Source organism: Rhinolophus sinicus, linkage group LG02 (assembly GCF_036562045.2).
Source record: "Rhinolophus sinicus isolate RSC01 linkage group LG02, ASM3656204v1, whole genome shotgun sequence".
Classification (NCBI taxonomy): domain Eukaryota; kingdom Metazoa; phylum Chordata; class Mammalia; order Chiroptera; family Rhinolophidae; genus Rhinolophus; species Rhinolophus sinicus.
In genome coordinates, this window is record NC_133752.1 from 130058782 (window position 1) to 130078297 (window position 19516).

Consider the following 19516-nt stretch of genomic DNA (forward strand, 5'->3'; position numbering starts at 1 on the left):
GTTTCTTCCCTTCAGTCTACATTTTTAAATGTCAGCTAGTCACTACTCTGCTTGAGCTCTTCAGTGGCTTCTGAACTCAGAGTAAAATTAAATTCAATAGCTTACAAAGCATTTTACAATCTTTGGTCTCATCTCTGACACTACTCTGGCTCACTGTGCAAAGTACAAACCCATATACACACTGCTGTTTCCTGTCCCTGTTTACCCGGATATCTACAGACTTCATTCTCATCTGCTTAGGCTCACATGTCCTCTTTTCAGTAAGGCCTTCTCGAATAACCCCCCATAAAATTGTACTACCCCTCCTCTGCAATAATCTCTGCCGCTCTTCCCCGATACTTTCCTATTTGATGTGCAGAACCCCTTTCACTGTTCGTTGGATCTATTTCCTTTGAACAAGATTTACGTTTCTGCTGACGTAGTTTAGTCCCATTCTGACAAGTCTTGGCAGTGATGATAATAATGAGTTTGATTTACAAATACTAACAGACAATGCACGCAATGTTTTATTTATATTATCTTTATTCCGGTCAACAATCTTTAGGTGGACAGGAACAAACGCTGATTCAAGCTAACTTAAATAAAAGGGACTTGTATATAGCAATAGAAGTATTATATCAATCCAAGAATACCAAGGAGTAATTGCTATAATAGGAAGTGCCAGAGAAAAGTTCTGGATTCAAGTCATTTCTGGGGACCTCAACAGCAGGAGTTCAATAACATGACATTGTTTTTCCATTATGTTTTTTTTTTTTTTTTTTTTTTAAGATTTTAGTGGGGAAGGGGAACAGGACTTTATTGGGGAACAGTGTGTACTTCCAGGACTTTTTCCAGGTCAAGTTGTTGTCCTTTTAATCTTAGTTGTGGAGGGCGCAGCTCAGCTCCAGGTCCAGTTGCCTTTGTTAGTTGCAGGGGGCACAGCCCACCATCCCTTGTGGGAGTGGAGTTGAACTGGCCCATGTGGGAATCGAACTGGCAGCTGTCAGTGTTAGGAGCATGGAGCTCCAACTGTCTGAGCCACCGTGCCGGCCTCCTTTTCCATTGTTAATTGTGGTGACTCAGTGGCATTCCACATCCATGGCTCTTTCTCTTTTCCTCTGATCAGGTGGCCACTCCTGGTTCAAACAGCCCATGGCCAAAGTCACAAAAGCATGACATTAAATTGCAATTGGTACTCAGTTTGGGAAAAGACTATTGACAGTGGTGTAGACTGGGGTGGATTTAAAGTCTTATTTAAAGGGAATTATCAATTGTTGTCATGTGGGACTATGGCTCTATTTTTGTCACAATATCTGACTTTTCACAGGAAGCTAGAAGTCCTGGGTGAAATTTCTTAATTTTTGAAGTATAACAACTAAGCAAAACAAAGAAAAAAAATTGCATGGGCAAACACTGTGCAGGCCTGTGCAAAAAGGGTTAACACAGTAGGCCTATCTGCTTATTCTCAGAAAGGCCTACTTACAAGGTTGACCCTTGGCTGGCATCTAGGAACTTGAATTGGGGGAGGGTTCGCAATGTTCCCAGAACTGATATGAGTGACTCACTGGGCCTAAACTGTTTGTATGAACAACATAGTTTATGCTGAGCAACTGCTTTCCTCCTGGGAGTCTGGAATTTTGGTATGTGCCTGTTTACATGACCAGCACCTGATAAAAACCTGGGTACTAAGTATCTGTCGATTTTCTTGGTCGTCAGCATGTCACATGTGTTGTTACTACTTACTGCTGGGACAACTGAGCATGTGTATTGTGATTCCATGAGACCCCTGGACTTTGCCCCATGTGCTTTTTCCTTTGTGGATTTGGCTTTGTATCTTTTGCCATAATAAATGACAGCCACACATATATGTTTTGTCCTATAATTCCTTCTAGAGAATCAGCGAACCTGGGGTTAGTCTTGGGGACATGAGGCCAAACCAAAATTATCTTTGAGCCAAATCCAGCCCACAGGTATTATTTTCAACTTCTAATCTAAGAATGGTCATAGGCAGTGCAGGCACCACCCAGAAATGGAGCACTTTTGCATACCTTATTTAATCCACACAACAAAGTAAACATTTTTATAACCCCATTTTATACATGAGGCAACTGAGACTCTGAGAGCTTGAACTTGCACTGAGTCATATAACCAGCAAGTGTAAGAGGCAAGGCTCAGGGCTAAATCTCATTTTATTTCCATATTGCCTCTATGAAATTATATTTGCCCCCTCATGTTAAAACTTCAGAATTGCTTTATTTTCCATTTTCTATGCATTGTATTTACATCTCTGGAGCTAAAAGTATTTTTATCACTCCTCTTCTTTGTAATATCTGCTTTTCTCTTATTCCATTCCAATCTTCCCTTCCTGTCAGTCATGAATGAGCCGGTAGTGAAAGAGGGAAAGGGAGGTAGAAACGGGCATGGGAAGGGAAGGATAACCCAGCAGCTGGGCCAGATTTTGCTGGCCTGGTCAGTACTTCCAAAAATAGGGTCTGAAGTGGCATGGGCAATGCAGGGTTGATCTGGGCTGGGGTCCACATCCAAGACGGGATGTGATGATTACTACCTCTTCCCAGACTATAGAAGTACTTGTCAGAGGGGCAGTGATAATTGTTCCAGAGGGATCAATAGGGTTTGAAGCATCTGAGGAGAGTAGCATAGTCTGAGTGTTAGGATAAGAGGGTGAGAAATGGGTAGGCAGGCTGTCAAGGCCCTGGCGGGGGTCCAGAATTGAGCTACAGTTTCAGGGGGAAATGACGTGGAGACCAGGAGCGTGGGTAGAAGCCCTACTGTAAGACGTGAACTTTCAGACTCAGAAGTTAAGAAGGCAAAATACAGCTTGGTGGCTGATCAGAATTCCCCTCTGATCCACTGATTATTAGAACAGCAAGACTAATTCTGGCCCTTTCTTCTAACATTCCGCTCATCATAAAGGCCTTCTAGCTAACGACAGAACTGAGCTCATAAAGCTGAAGGTCTTCCTTTATTAGCTATGTCTAGGCAGAGCTGAACACGGTAGGGACTGACACTTGGCTAGCTTTGAAATAACTGATATAACACCTCTCTGGAAAGACTCTATGAAGTATACAAGTACATAAACCCTAAATGACACTCAGAGAGATCCCATTTCAATGAACTCTTGCGGTTATATAGTTTTTAAAGAGTCACATGACCAGTGTAAATGATTATTGTCTTACCAATCTGTTCTATGGATATTTTGATGCCAGATAATCTCTGAGAGATAAATATCAGGCTTGTGAACATCCTGTCCAATTATGCATCCGCCAATACCTGCTGGTATTACAGGTGCCTAATATATGCTTCACGGTCACTGTGCATCGTCCTAATGAATGATATTTATTGAACATTTACTCTGTAACCTGCCCTGTTGCATTTACATGCATTGACTCTTTATTGCTCACAACAACCCGATGAGGTAGGCATCCCTATTATATTCATTTTACAGGGAGGAAACCAAGGCACAGAAAGGTTCAGTACAACTTTTTTGGAAGTGTTCCTCACTTCAAGTAATGAACAATTGAGAGAGACAGGACATGTTCGAATATAAACAGCCGGTGGCATTGTCTCCCCGCACATTCATCCAAAGGCTGCCTTTATCCTGAATGTTTACTTCCATCCTTTGTTCCAGTTGGCATCCAAACTACTTGAATGCCACCTGTTGATCAGCACGAGGAATTGACTTCCATAAATGGCTTCATGAAAAGTGGTTTTAGCCAGTGTGCATGCAAGCCCTGGGCTACTAAGGATCTCATAGTAAAATAGAGAAGAGCTAGTAAGAGCCAGTCTGAGGTGGATTGATTGTGTGTGTGGGTTACATCTCTTCAGTGTTTGTATCAAATGCCTTTTGGGGATCTCCTTGGGAATTATCTATAGTATGTTTTTGATCATCACCTCATGCAACAAATTTATCAGAAGGAACCTCCATTTTCAGATAAAAGACTTTGCTTTCTGGATTAGTCGAATTGGCTATTAAGTACAATTGAAGGATGGTGGTGCAGTTACATCGCTGTTCAGACTCTACTTTCTCCAAAGAGTTCTTAATCAGATGCAAGTTCTTGTCAGAAGTGTTGGTCTTTCTGCTCAAAGCCCAGGATGACCCCCCAGGTGGACCTACAGCCCTCAGCGATGTTCTTATAGGCCCCCGAGCCGAGGTTGCACACTCACTGGACAGCTCTCGTGGGTCTTCCTCTTGGTTTTCAGCCAGAGCTATGGTTTCCTCAGGCAAAACCAGTTTCAGCCGGGTGTCCAAAGGTCTGCCATGCAGAAAGTTAGTTGTGTTAATTTCCACTCACTACAAAGCCACGACTGTAGCCAGAAATAGGGTAACAGCTGCGCTGTTCCTCATACCCGTTGCCAAAGGGGTGGCTCTGATGGGGCTGGAACTCCAGCTTTCCTCTTTGCCAGACCAGTAACAATTATTCTGTTGAGCCATGCCAAACCTGTGAAGCTCTCCCATCCAGCCACTCGACAAGAGCTAGCTATGAGACAGGTTAACTGCTCGGCTTTCGTGGCTCCAATTCCCCACTCCTGTTGTCACACTAGGGACACCGAGTAAGACAGAAACGACGGCACAGCTGTCAGGTGCTCTGAGCTTGGGGCTTCAGTGTTTTCCCACTACTGCCCTCCACGTAGTTTCTAAGAAGAGAAAAATAAAGTTCTCCTTTATTGAGGGCAACCTCTTCCTGTCCCATTCTTTTTGGCAATGGCAGAGCCAAGGGGTTTCTGGTCCCATCATTTCACCAGTGTCCCCTCCTCAATTCCTTTACATTGACCTTGGACACTCCCTCAGTCTAATGTAAGGTGCTTTGCAATCAGCTTTACGGCTTGTCTTATAACCAGTCTGCATCTCTAATCCATCCTGAATAGAACATCTGGACATACCATTGCCTCCTGGAGACCGTTAGCAGGAAAATGACTCAAAGCAGGGCGGTTGCTATCTTTCCAGAAGCCCACCTATCTTTGAAGACTTCATTCCTCTAAACTGAATAGAATTGGAGGTGCCTCAACCTGCTCCCCAGAGTTTACATGTTTCTGGGGGCAAGGGAACCCTGCATCAGAACCTGGCTTTTCTGCTGGCTTACCTCAAGTGATGTTCTTGGTCAATAGCATTATTCAGTTTATCGTATGAGGTTAGCGCCTTTCTCAGTTCAATAGCGATAGTTTCCTTCTCTAATTAGCTTCTTTCAGTTCCTTTTAGTGGGTATAGGAATGGGAAGGAGACTTTAAAAAAATAAAATAAAAAACACTTTTACCGAAACCTTTCCTACCCTTTCATTTTTCAAATGAAGACATTGAGGGCCGGAGAGGTGAATGATCTGGTCAGATTCACACGGCACATCCAAGGCCTGAAACCAGGGCTCCGGCTTCATAGACGAATGACTTATTTTTTCCTGTTTTGTTTTAAAAACAACGTTGTAACAGTTTAAAAAATACGTTGATTAAAAAATATTTGATATTTCAACTATACTGTGGATTCAGTTAGTGGCTTCCCCTCAGAAGTGAATTATTATTTAAGTCAGGTTTTCTATGGGAAATGCATTTCTAAATCCAAATATTCAATTTCCTTGTTGTTTTGGTCAGTTTGGGTCATTAAAATACCATCGTCTGGGTGGCTTAAACAACAGACATTTATTTCTCATAGTTCTAGAGGCTGGGAAGTCCAAGATCAAGGTGCCAGCAGATTTGGAGTCTGGTCAGGACCCTCTGATTTGAAGGTGGTTGCTTTCTTGCTATAGCCTCATGTGTGGGTTGGGGGAGGGAAGTTTTCTGGTCTCTTCCTATAAGAGCACTAATCCCATCATGAGAACTCCCTCCTAATCTCATCTAAACCTAATTATCTCCCAAAGTCCCCATCTCCAAATATCATCACATTGAGCATTAGGCCTTCAACATAGGAATTTTGGAGGGATACCAAACATTTAGTCCACAGAATTTATAAATCTTTGGAGTGGCATGTAACACCTTGCAAAGATTTCAGGATGCCAGTTGAATACTGACAGTTTTTACAGAGCTAATTATACTATGTATCATATAGAAAATGGATTTCTCTGTGTGTGTGGGTGTGTGTGTATGTGTGATTGTGTACGTGCTCACGAGTGTGTGTGCCGGGTTGGAGAGGGGATACCCATCTGCATGCCTTACTTTGGAAACTCTGCAAAAATATGTTACTTAGGAATTCTATTTTCACGAGGACACAAAGGTCTAAAGGAAGAAAGTATGAAAAAGATTTGGGATTGATATTCAGGTTCATAGTGTACCACGACAATACTTCCTAAAAGACAGTGATCCACCCTGCCCATGATTTTTTTTTTTAAGCCATCCTGACTCTATTACCCCACCCTCTTTCAAAAGGAACCTGAACTGGTGTTTGAAACAACTGCACTAGAACCTCTCTCTTATCTGCCATCTTACCCCTCATCCCTACCCCAGGTCCATTCATTAGAAATATACCACAGTAAATAAGATTCCAGGCTCTAGGAAGAGACTGCCTGGTTTTGAATTCTGGCTTCCTCATCTACTAGCTATGTGGTCTTAAAAATCCAACAATTGGGAAATTCTTTTTAAAAGAGGAAAAAGTAAGGGTAATTGTCCAGGTCTACATGTCCAGGAAAAGAGGAACTGGTTAAGAGAAGCTTCAATGGGTGAGGAACTGAAAGGGCATAAATATACAGGATGTTACAAGCTGTCATAAAATAAGCTTTATTCTGAACCCAAGTTACCCTAGAGAAACAAAGAAGGAAAGAAATCTCACTTGCGAAGAAATCAGGAAAAGTAAAAGAGTTCTCTATATGGGCTAGATGAAAATGAAGAAATTAGAGTCTGTGAACCAAATTACCTTTGTGTATATAATGTGTGCACCAAGATTTCCCCACATGTATTACAATAGCTTTGTGTCTTAATTGCCTGGCTGAAATGTGATAGGTAAATTGCCCAGTATGGACCAAGAATAACGAAGAAGAGAGAAGGCAAAGCCCATTCTTTGGACAAATCAGGCAAAAAAAATAAGCACTTGAGAAACCCTAGGCAGCTTTAGTTTAAGGGATTCCTTGGCCCAGTTTCATCAATGATACAAGACCCCAAATCATCAGCAACTTGTTAGTCCCCTTCCTCACTTTGCGTTTCCCAGGCCTGGACTATATGTATCAAACAACCATAGAACCAAGCAGATCTCTAAAATCTAAGAGATACCATTCAAGCACATAAGATAAGATAAATATTATTTGGGTGGACATGCACTCAAAAGTGAGTTTGCTTTTCTCACAAAATGATCTTGCAGAGAGTTTTCTGCTTCCCTAAGAGACCACAGAAATCAAATTATTTTTTCTTCCAGTAGCACTCATGCTCAGCCTCCTTGGATCCTGACAAGCAGTAAGTTGATACCACAGAAATGAAAACCCTCATCTTTTAATATTGTTTGTGAAATGATAGGCAGTAAAGACACATGGAATTTGAATACTTTTACTAAGATGAGGGGGTCAGTTAATGAAAATAAATTGGGTAATAGCAATAGGAATGTGTTTAAAATGGGAAGTAGTCGCAACCCTGACTGGCCCAGGGTAATGAGACAAAAGCTCTCACCTGTTTGTTTCAATAAGGAAACCAAGAGTGGAGTTGTGTGCTATTCATTTGTGCACAAAGGGGGAACAAGGCATTCTAAAACTCTTCTTCTTCGGGTTTAACAAAGAAACCTCACACGCATTTAATTACCTTTTAAATAGTAGAGCTGTCAGTTTTAATATAATTAGTAGGGAAGCAAATTATTAAGACAATCAATTAGAATTGCAGACTGTTAGAGGTCGCAGGGGACTCAGCATCTCTCCCCAAGTCTGGTTGTCTTCAAGACTCCGGTGTACAAATGTCTTTGAGAGAGAATTTTATAATAACAGAAAACAGTACAGGATAATATATTTCTACCAGCGTTCCAAACTGAACAGAAAAGTGAGACTGATACTTTTGTGAATATCTTATATTCAACCCTTTATGAGAAATATCTTTATGCTGCTAAACACGATTTGCTTCTCTGTAATGGGATAAAGAAAAATCTCCTTCTCTTCGCTTTTCTGAAAATGTTCTGGGGCAGTTAGAGAGAAAAGAAAATGTATTAAAGCATGTTTGTTAGAACCTTTGGTGGCAATTGATAGAGACCCAAATGAGCTACATGAAGCGGGGGGAGGGGAGAGGGGGAAAGGCTCATCTATTATGAGGAATGAGGTTGTCTCACTGAACCGAAGGGCAAAGATGGAGCAGGACCTCAGTAGTCACCAGGAACCGGGGCCCCAAGCACCATTCGGAAATCAGGAGAGGCTCTCCTTCCCCGGTCTCCACTTCCTCTCCACATCTCCCTTCTTGTGCCTCCCTGCACACTGACTGTCGCTGTTCTTCAGACAATATCCACCACTAACGAACCCCTTCCTAGGTCCTCTGTTCTAGACTGTTGAAATCTTTGGTCCCCAAATTCCAAATCTCCAAGGGAGGGATGTCCTTGGCCCAGCTTGGTCCCCAGGTTGCGAGTCTATCCCTGAGAAAGGGGGAAAGTACCACAGTTTAGGAAGAATATATCTTTATATGCATTTAGAAGTTGAGCCCCAAATTCCCAGAATATGGAGAAAGAAAGCAGTTCCCAGGAAGCTGGAGGACTGGGCACACCAGTTAGTCTGTGGTTGTCTTTCCAACTCATAGGCAAATTCTTGCAAAATATATTTCATGGGTAAAGTCACTCTATTACATTGGAAATGCAATGTCTCTGTATCAATACATTTCAGGGTTATTATCAGTGCTTATTTGTGATGGTTGGTGTTTTTAGGGCAGCCCTGAAAGCCCCACTCAAATAAATTAGTGTTCCCATTCCAACTGATTTATTTGGAACAAACAAGTTCATATGCTAATGTGTAATTCTGACCCACATGAACTCTCCACTAAAAAATGAAAAATGTGTTTTTAAGTCAATAAGCACCGAGAAACAGTGGCCTTATCTTGTTTAATGAGGAGAATCAAGCAATAGAAGAGGCATTTTCCAATTTACCAAAGTTTGAGTACTCATGGTGTTTGATTTTTACCAGAGAGATCTATTTTCTTTTACATATGATATCTTAGTAATCCGTTTTGTTAATTTCACAGATAGGAAATAAAAGCCATTTGGGAAACATTCAGTAAAAGGTTGCTGTTGCCTGTGGTTCCATCTCTGGGAGAGTTTGAAATTCTACCAGAATATAGAGAATTGGAGAAACTATGATTACTCAAGAAAATGCCTATTCACTAATTCAATCAACAAATATCTATGAAGTTTTTGTTATTGTCTGTGCTTGGCATACAGTGATCAACATAATACAATTCCTTCCCCTTCCAGAGATTACATTCTGGTGGGCAAGACAGCCAGTAAATAAGTAAATACGTAAAATTACATAAGGTGGTGATAAGCAATATAAAAAAATAAAATAAAAGCAGTATAAAGGGAGAGCATGGAAAAGGTGTGAGTTTAAGTAGAGTAAATGGTCAAGGAAGCGTTTCTGGAAAAGGGATACTTGACAAAAATCTGAAGGAAATGAAAGGCGTAAGCCATGCTAATATGTGGGAGATAATGAGTTTTGAAGCTCTGAGTTTTGGTTGATTCCCAAATAGGCTCCAACAACCTTCTTCAAGTCATTAAGTGAATCTTCCTCCAGGAAGATTCTTAGTTTAGGCAGCGAGTCACTGGTTCTTGTGTCCTCCATCAGCCCTGCCACTGCAGGCTCTTGTTCTTTCCCCATGATTAATCTCTTGCTCACCTTCAACCACAAAGCACCAACCATGATGCTAAGTGCCTTAGTTCTTTACATGACTTTCTGGAGAATGCACAACTCTTGCAGCCAAGCTTAGATGTCCATCCTAACAGTGGCTATGGTGCGTGTGTGTGGGGCGGGCAGGATGTATGTGTACGTGCATGCAGGGACTTTAATTCTCCATATCCACATCAGGTGCCCGGACAAGCCCCACCAATAAATATACAATCTAAGTCATAGTGTACTTGTAGGTAGACTAGCAACTTCAAAGTCCCCAAAGTGAATTCATTCCCCTCCCCAATATCCTCAAATACATACACACAAGAGAATGCTGTACCCACTGTGCCCAAATGGACATTCTGGCACCAATGTGGATGGGGCCTCATGTATACAGCTCATGTACCTCTCGCTAGCAAGCCTTCCCTGCTGAATTTACAGTTCTCACGTTGTTGCAAGCTGGGTTCCCTAGGAGCCAACTCTAAGACTGAGTTAGTGTGTATGAACGTTATTAAGGAGTGCCTTGGGATAAGCACCTGTGGAAGGGAAGGGAAGGAAAGGGAAAGATGCAGAAGTGGACAGAGAAAGAAGTCAAGCTGCGATACAGTTGCAGTGATAGCCCTGGATGATGCCACTGGGATCTCTGGAGCTGGAATGGCCCTTCAGAGCTGTGCCAGGTTGGGCCAAAATGGCTAACCTTTGTGCTCCCACATTGAGCAGTTATTCTGAGGAATTTCAGCCCACACAGAAGGCCATGTGAATGTGTTTCATCCAAAAACCCCACGGAGATCCGAACCAACAGCCCACATCTTCCTGTACAGACGTGGATGAGGAAGCCTCGAGATGACTGCAGTTCTAGCCACAGTCTTAACTGAAAGCACAAGGGCCTGGGTGAAATGGAGCCCCATCAGCCCCTAGAACCAGGAGAGAGAATAAAACGTGTTGTTCTATGCTACTGAGTTGAGGTGGTTTGTTACACAGCTATAGATAACTGGAACACTGAAGAATCCTCCCAAGGCACTGAGGCAGATTTCTCTTAATATTTTCTTGTCAGAAGCACTTCATATTATTTTCTTCAGATCGAACCATCACCCCAAAGTTCCCCTCACAATTTCTCTCAAGAGTGCTTTATATCCTTTGAAATAAGATCTGAAGATTTACCTGTAACCTCCCGAAGGTAGACAAGCAGATAATTTTCCTGTGGTAGGTGGCATGTAGATTATGACCCTGAGGATACTAAAGTAACAACTTATTTTCTGTTGAGAGCAAAGGCACTGCACTACAGAACCAAGAAGCTGTATCCAGTGGAATATTGTAGTCCATTTATTGCTTTTCGTTTTATCTACTCACATTTATTAGTTTATTCTGAGACATTGCTATATGAAGTAAAAAGTTAATTACTGTGAAGAAAAAAATGTCAAAAGTGAAAGAAAAAAATTCTTTAAATTAATGGAAGCCACTGAAGGATTTAAAAAAAAAAGAATAACATGTTCCAATTTATATTTTTAAAGTAATGCTGTTACTGTTGTACAGAAAATAGAAGAAGGGATATGAGTTAGGAGGCAATGGCAGTAAGCCCAAGGAAAGGTGACAGATAAAAATCAATAGGATTTGTTGATGGATTAGACCTGGAAGATAAGAACAGTGAAATTATCAAGAATGATTTACGGGTTTCTGGGATGAGCAGCTGGAAAAATGCTGAAAAGGGAGTGAAATTGGAGGGGATAGAAAGATCAAAAGTTCAGTGTTAGCCATGTTCAAATGCAGATGTTTCCATGAATGACAGAACAATCGATAATGCCCAAAGAACCCCAAATGCTCTGAAGGGGATAAAAATAAGAGTAAAATTCAAGTTGTAAATGTGCTCCATATTTGTTGTTGTTTAATCAAACGTGCTTTTATTTCCTTTAGCATCTTAAAAATTATTGTTCAGCCTTGCAGAAATGATGTGCTTTATTTGTAAGGTTGCTGGGAAATGGCTGCCATCTGGTGGCCAGTCATGGAGAGTACTATAAATTTACCTCATCCAATGGCGTAGAAACATTACTGCCAAGATGAGGAACACAAATCTTTTTAATATCATTGTCTTACTAACAAACACTTACATCTTTATCTATATTTCTCGTTAGGGAAAATTGATAGCCATGTTTAAAACTAAATCACATCAAAGTGTGCAGCATTGAAAAGGTTTATAAAAAGGAATCTTTAGTTTTATAAAGTGATAAAACCAAATGTAAGTATAATTTCAACCACTGGATTTGCTGGGAACTATGTCAGAGAAGATGTAGACTTTGGGCTCTTTAACAGAAAATAAGTTAATATTTATTTCCTTCCCAGGTAACAGCCAATCTGCGCTAGAGCTGACTTACACGGGCTCATGAGAGCCAATTGTGCACATCTCTTCCCAACTCTGTGTTCAGTGACTTCAGGTTGGTAGTTTGAAACTGGCCATGGTAGAAGTATTTGTATTAAAGAAATCAACAAAGATTTCAAATCAGAGTTCTGTTTTCCAGAAAACCAGTTTACCAGTACACCCTGCATATATCTCTTTTCTCTTGATTCCATCAATTAAAAAAAAAAAAAAAAAAAAGAAGAAGAAGAAGAAGGCATTCCAGGAAACACTTGTTTAAAAAAATTATTTCACTTCAGTAGAGATTTCTAAATTTTGGAGATCATGGAAACTTTTAGGAAATGCTATTTGAGTTTTATATTTTTGTATTCTTTTAGAAGGAGGAGCCCAAGTGAATTTTTCAAAGAGTATTCATTTTAAAATTATTACACAAAAGTAATCTATCTCAAATTATTGCAGTCTTATTAGAACCATTATCAGTCTTGGCATTTGGATTTCTTGTAAGAATGATTGTCAGCTATAGGTGTGATGAATAACCACACAAGTAGAGCTCCAAAATTAGGACTCAGAAATCTAAAAGCTTTATAGATACACCAACGCAGGAATATGTGCTTTGAGACTTTCCTAGTCTGTTTTTAGAGGGATGGACTCAAGAGATGTAAGTTCTTATTGTATTTGCCTGAAGACTCAGAAATATCCTTCTGATGTTTTTTGAGGGCAGTGTGATCAGCTTACCTTTACCTCTAGTTACATTGCCTTAAAGAGGCCTAACCCATAGATGTGAGGGAATTCATTTTTTACATCCAAATCTCTTGTTAACACTTAAGGACAAGTCCTAGACATAAAGGTATTGGATCAGGGGCTTCATGTTCAGTTCTGCGCTGTGCTGTATTCTAAAACAGGACTTTCAGATTTTATGGGTTCCATAAACCTTCAAATCAAAGAAAAAGCACCTCTCTGCTTTCTGAATCGGGAGTGAATAGGCCTGTTTCATGTTGGCTGAGGTTCAATATGGCAGAGAAATTCCATTTAGTGGAAGAATTCATAGGCTCCTCCGATTAGCCTTCAGAGGTAAGAAGTGATAGTATTCTATCATTGGTGCAAGTGGATTATGGTGAGGATTTGAACAGAAAGGAGATTTGAGTGGGATCATGTTAGGGAGTAAAGGAGACAGCATTATTGGGTATTAAGGGCAACAACTGGAAAGGTTTTACTAGTGTAATCCATTCACAGACATGTAGATTCAACTTTCACTTCCTTGAGGATGGCTATTTTTACATCTCCTATAATTAGCATCATACCACAGAAGATATGTGTTCATATTTTTAAAAAGTTATACAAGTAAAAAATGGATGTAATTATTTATTTAATGCCTACTTAACCAGGAGGTCAGGGGTCGTATCTGTCTTATAAATACTGTATCCTCAGTGCCTGGCATATAGTAGGGAATTCATAAATATTTATTGAATGAACAAATAGAATATAGATATTAGGTATTATATACAGATATTAAACCCAATACAGGTCCTTTTAAATCTATTTTGCATATATTCTGGCTTACCCAGAATGCCATTCTATTTTTTATGGGTGATTATATACACCTATAAAAGGAGGCCTTATTCAACCATCTCGTGACATATAGGGTTCTGATTTTGTAAGGGTCTGAATTTAATACAGTAAGGGAAATTTCCTAGTTTCTAGGATTCTTGTCAGACACTAAGTAAAGTAAGAACAATTCACCTGTACTGTTTTGGGAGTTACTCTTCCTACTCTCTTTTAGAGAACATGAGGTCTATGGTTCTCCTGAGTTACTCAGCCATCATGATTTCCTCTCCTTTCATTTTCACAGAATGAAGGAACCTGAAATATAGGCATAAGAACATATCTTAAGCAAGGTTATGTGGCTTTACTTGTAAATAATTTCTTCCCTTTTCAATAACCAAATATTTCTTAAATACATTATGGTCAAAATTTATAATCTTAAAAATTGAGATATCAGAAACATGGCAGTATGAGGGGTCCCCCTTGATCTGACCCCTTGAAGTTACAAGTTAAACAGCTATAATTCAACAAAGGATTCCCTACACAACACACAAACATGTCTGAGAGATATGTGCATCAAAATATTTGAAAGTGGGTGAATCAGGGTGAATAGGGCAGAGGAAGGAAGAAGTACAGAGACATGAGCTTCAGGACACAGCCTGAAGTCCCCAGAGACGGAAGAATTGAAGCTGCAGGTACACTCTCTGTGGCCCCAGCAATTCTGCCCAACTGATCAGCATATTATACGGCTGAACCCATCAATCGGGGCAGAGACCTCAGGGCAAAGACTGAATGCAGAAGTGCAACTGTGGTCTAACAGCTCTCACTGCCAGAAAGAAAACAAAGCCATGGAGCCTCGCTGCCTCCCCCACAATGTCCCAGAACTCATCTCCCTCGCACCCTTCCAGTGCTACCAGCAGGACCCAGAAAAAATGGTGCCGGTGCTGGATTATAGAGCCTGGAGAGAGTTCATGAGTGGCAGGCACATACTGAGGCTAATTCCACTGACAAGGGAGGAGCTAAAGGGGTGAGGCAGCTGTGGTCTGGCAGTTGCCATCACTCAGATGAGAACAAAGACACAAACACACCAGCCCCCCAGTCCCACCTTTCATGACTGATCCCAGAGAGGGAAACTAGGGCTGCTGAGGTGCACAGCTCTGCATCTGCTGCAGGGGCAGCACCAGGATTTCAGGGGCTCAGAACCCCATCACCCACCACGTCCTCCCCGTGGTGCCATGAGATGAGGGGACCTGGTCACAGAGGAGATGCCCACCTCCCCCAGAAATCCTCCACCGGGAGAAGACAGAATAGGGGAAGAGAAAATAAATCGCTCCAGTGCCACCTACTGAAAAACAAAAGAAAGACCTCTTCATATCAGTTTGCTGCAGAATTCATTCCTGTAATGCCCAGGAAAAGAAATAATCCATTAATTACATGAAGAACAGAGATAACAAGACAGCTCAGAAAGAAAATGAAAAATCTCTAGAAAATGAATTTAAAGATGTGGAATATGTGGCTTAAATGACAGAGAATTCAAGATTGCAGTTCTGAAGAAACTCAACAAGGCGCAAAAAAACTAAGATAGACAGTTTAATTAACTCAGAATAAAAATGAACAAACAAAATGAATATTTTACCAAAGACACTGAAATTAAAAATAAATACAAATTCTGGAACTGAAGAACTCAATAAAAGAGATAAATAATGAAATAGTCAGCTTAGGAAATAGCTCCTGACTAGAGGAAGGCAAGAATTAGTCATATCAAAGACAGAAATCTGGAAATGACACTGATGAAAGAACAGAGAGACTTGAGAGTTAAAAGAAATGAAAGATCTCTACAAGAACTATCTGACTCCGTCAGAAAGGGCAATATAAGAATAATAGGTATATAAGAAGGAGCAGAGAGGGAGAAGAAAACAGAGAGCCTATTCAAACAAATAGTTGAGAACTTCTCAAACCTGTGGAAAGAACTGGATCCTTGAATCCAAGAAGCAAACAGAACACCTAATTACCTCAATCCAAAAAGGCCTTCTCCAAGGCACATTATATTTAAACTGTTTAAAATTAATGACAAAGAAAGAATCCTTAAGGCAGCCAGCGAAAAGAAGATGGTAACCTACAAAGGAAAGCTCATTAGCTTATCATCAGATTTTTCAACAGAAACTCAACAAGCCAGGAAGGAATGGAATCAAATATTCAAATTACTGAAAAGGCAAAATTAGCTGCCAAGAATAATATATCCTATAAAGTTATCCTTTAGATATGAAGGAGGAATAAAGACCTTTCCAGATACACAGAAGCTGAAAGGAATTTTCAACCACAAAGTCTGCATTACAGGAAATACTGAAGGAGGTTATTCTACCTGAAACAAAAAGACAAAAGGATACAAAACTATGAGTAAGATTTCTAACAGACATACAGACGAAGGAAATGACAACCCTACACAAAATAAGACACTATACACTTAAACACAACACAAAAGGTAAACGAGATAAAAACATAAAAAAAGAAAAAGAAGAAACGTTGCTACTGCAACTCAGAAATCAACTCACAGCATAAACAGGGATAATTTGTGACAACAAAAACATAAAAGTGGAGGGAACGAAGGTCTGAATTTGCAAAAGGTAAAGAAGATAGGAAGAATGCTGAAGAAAAAGGACTACTGTATATATGAAACTTTGTTTTACATAAACTTAATGGTAACCACTAAAAAACAAAACAAAACAAAAAATCCAGAACTGAGACACATAACGTAAGAAAGAGGAAACAGAAGGAAAAAAACCATATAATACCACCAAACTCATATAATAGACAGAAACAAAAAGGCAAAGAAACAATGGAGACACCGAGCTACCACAAAACAAAAGATAAAATGTCTATAGGAAAGCCTTATATATCAATAATCACCCTAAATGTAAATGGACTGAACTCACCACTAAAAAGGCACAGAGTAGAAGACTGGATCAAAACACAAAACCCAACCATATGCTGCCTGCAAGAGACACCTCTTAGCTACAAGGACAAATACAGCCTCAAAGTGAAAGGGTACAAAAACGATACTCCAAGCAAATAGCATCCAGTGGAAAGTGGGTGTAGCCACACTTGTATCAGATGAAACAGACTTCAGGATAAAAAACGTAACAAGAGACAAAGATGGACATTTCATAATGATAAAGGGGGCAATACAACAGGAAGACATAATACTTATCAATACATATGCCCACAATCAGGGAGCACCAAAATATACAAAGCAACTACTAACAGAACTAAAGGGAAAAACTGACAAAAACACAATTATAGTAGGGGATCTAAATATGCCATTGACAGCTATGGATAGATCATCCAAACAGAAAATCAGTAAGGAAATATCAGCCTTAAATGACACATTAGAGCAAATGTACATAATTGACATTTACAGAGCACTTTATCCTAGAACATCAGACTATACATTTTTTTCTAGTGCACATGGAACATTCTCAAGGATAGACCATATGCTAGACACAAAACTAGCCTCAGCAAATTTAAGAAGATTGAAATCATACCAAGCATATTCTCTGACATCAAGGCTTTGAAATTGGAGATCAACTGCAAAAAGAAAGCAGGAAAAACCACAAATACATGGAGATTAAACAACATGCTATTAAGAACAACTGGGTCAAAGAAGAAACAAAAGGAGGGATCGAAAGATACATAGCAACAAAGGAGAATGAAAATACATTGCATCAAAATTATTGGGATGCAGCAAAAGCAGTTTTCAGAGGGAAATTTATATCATTACAGGTGTATCTCAAGAAACATGAAAAATCCCAACTAAACAACCTAATAATAGTTCCTGAAGAACTAGGAAAAGAAAAACAAATGAAACTCAAAGTCATCAGAAGGAAGGAAATAATAACAATTAGAACAGAACTGTCTTTGAAAACTCTGTCAAATTAACCAACTGGCATATTTTTGCAATACAAAATGTCACCCATTCAACCATAGGGATAAAGGGATTAACAGTAGTGTCCTCATCTACTGCATGAGGGAAGTTCAGTGATGTTATACAAAAAGCGTCATGGGTTTTTACTTATGAGGGATCCATGCTCAGTTTGACTCCAAACAGGAAGACCTTTTGTATTAGAAATATTTCCTCTCATCATGACAGTTGAATGGCCAGAGGAACACAGGATCCATTCCTATAGGGGAATGGAAATCCAGAACATTCATGTTAGAGTGACTGAACTGCAGAATTAGCCAGTCCTTCTCACCTTCAACGAGTAAAGGTTCTGATGTACCAGTACTATAAGAATGATAACAGTTTATTCTTTGGGATTTTCTTTTTAATACATAGGGTAAATAAAATGAGATGTGTGGAAATGTTTTGTAAAATGCAAAAGGGAAAGAGATGTAGCATTTATTGAACACTCACCAAGTGCCGGGCAGCACATGTGAAAGATACAGTACGTAGCACAGGCATGTTCTTGGATCTCTGCTCATTGCACTCTGTGGGAACATCCAACCAGAATGTTAGTCACCCTCGCTTTTCCTTTATGTAGAGGAAGACATTCACATTTGAATGCTCAGACTTGCTATTAAGGGCATTCTCTGCTGTTTTCCTACATTGAAAGTGGTTACATAGGAACTTACTGGCTCTTTATTATTTTTTAATGACTTTACTACGACTACATTTCAAAACTGTTTTTTCTACTCTTCTTAAGTTGTGGTATTTCAATTAAATTAATTTTATTACTTAATATCTCTCTCTCCATCTTAAAAAAGGGATAGGAATTCTCATTCCAATGGGGGAAAGTAGTTGCCCCAAGAAGGAGAGCCCCTCAATGGAGAAAAGACAGCCTGTCCAATAAGTGATGCTGGGTAAATTGAATATTCACATGTAAAAGAATAAAACTAGACCTTTATTTTACACCTCTCACAAAAATTAATTCAAAATAGATTAAAGACTTAAACATAAGAACTGAAACCATGAAATTCTTAGAAGAAAACATAGGATATGGGTCTTGGCAATAATTTTTTAGATCTGACACCTAAAGCACAAGCAATAGAATGAGAGAAAAAAGTGGAACTATATTAAACTAAAAAGCTTATTTCTGCACAGCAAAAAAACCAATCAACAAAGTTAAAAAAAAAACAACCTATGGGATGGGAAAAATATTTGCAAAACATATATCTGATAAGGGGTCAATATGCAAAATATATAAAGAACTCACACAATTCAATAGCGGGGGAAAAAAGCAATAATGCTATTAAAAATGGGCAAAAGACTTTAATAGATATTTTTCTAAAGAAGATATACAAAAGGCTAACAGGTATATGAAAAGATGTTCAATGTCACTAGTCATTAGGGAAATACAAATCAAAATCACCTCCCACCTGTTAGAATGGTCATCTTCAAAAAAACAATCAATTAAATGCTGGCAAGGATATGGAGAAAAGGGAAACTTGTACACCGTAATTGAGATTGTAAACTGGTTAAGTCACTATGGAAAACAATGTGGAAGATCCTCAAAAAAATTGAAAACAGAACTATATGATCCAGCAATTCTACTTCTGGGAATATAGCCAAAGGAAACAAAAACACTAAATCAAAAAGATACCTGCACCCCAGTGTTCATAGCAGCATTATTTACAGTAGCCAAGATATGGAAACGTAAATGTACATCTACAAATGAATAAATAAAGAAGTTGTGATATATGTAGTAAAACATTATTCAACCATAAAAAAAAAAAAAAAAGAAACCCTGCCATTTGTAGACAACATGGATGAAACTTGAGGGTGTTATGCTAAGTGAAATAAGTCAGACAGAGAAAGACAAATACTGATTTCTGGAATTGCTGCATGGAGCTCCTATGCTTGGACCCTTTTGGC

General features: G+C 39.5%; 1 pseudogene; it reads right to left on the reverse strand.

The window, feature by feature from the left end:
* Window positions 1-3517: 3517 nt before the first annotated feature.
* On the reverse strand, window positions 3518-4432 carry LOC109460030 (14-3-3 protein theta; annotated as a pseudogene).
* Between the last annotated feature and the right edge of the window lie 15084 nt (window positions 4433-19516).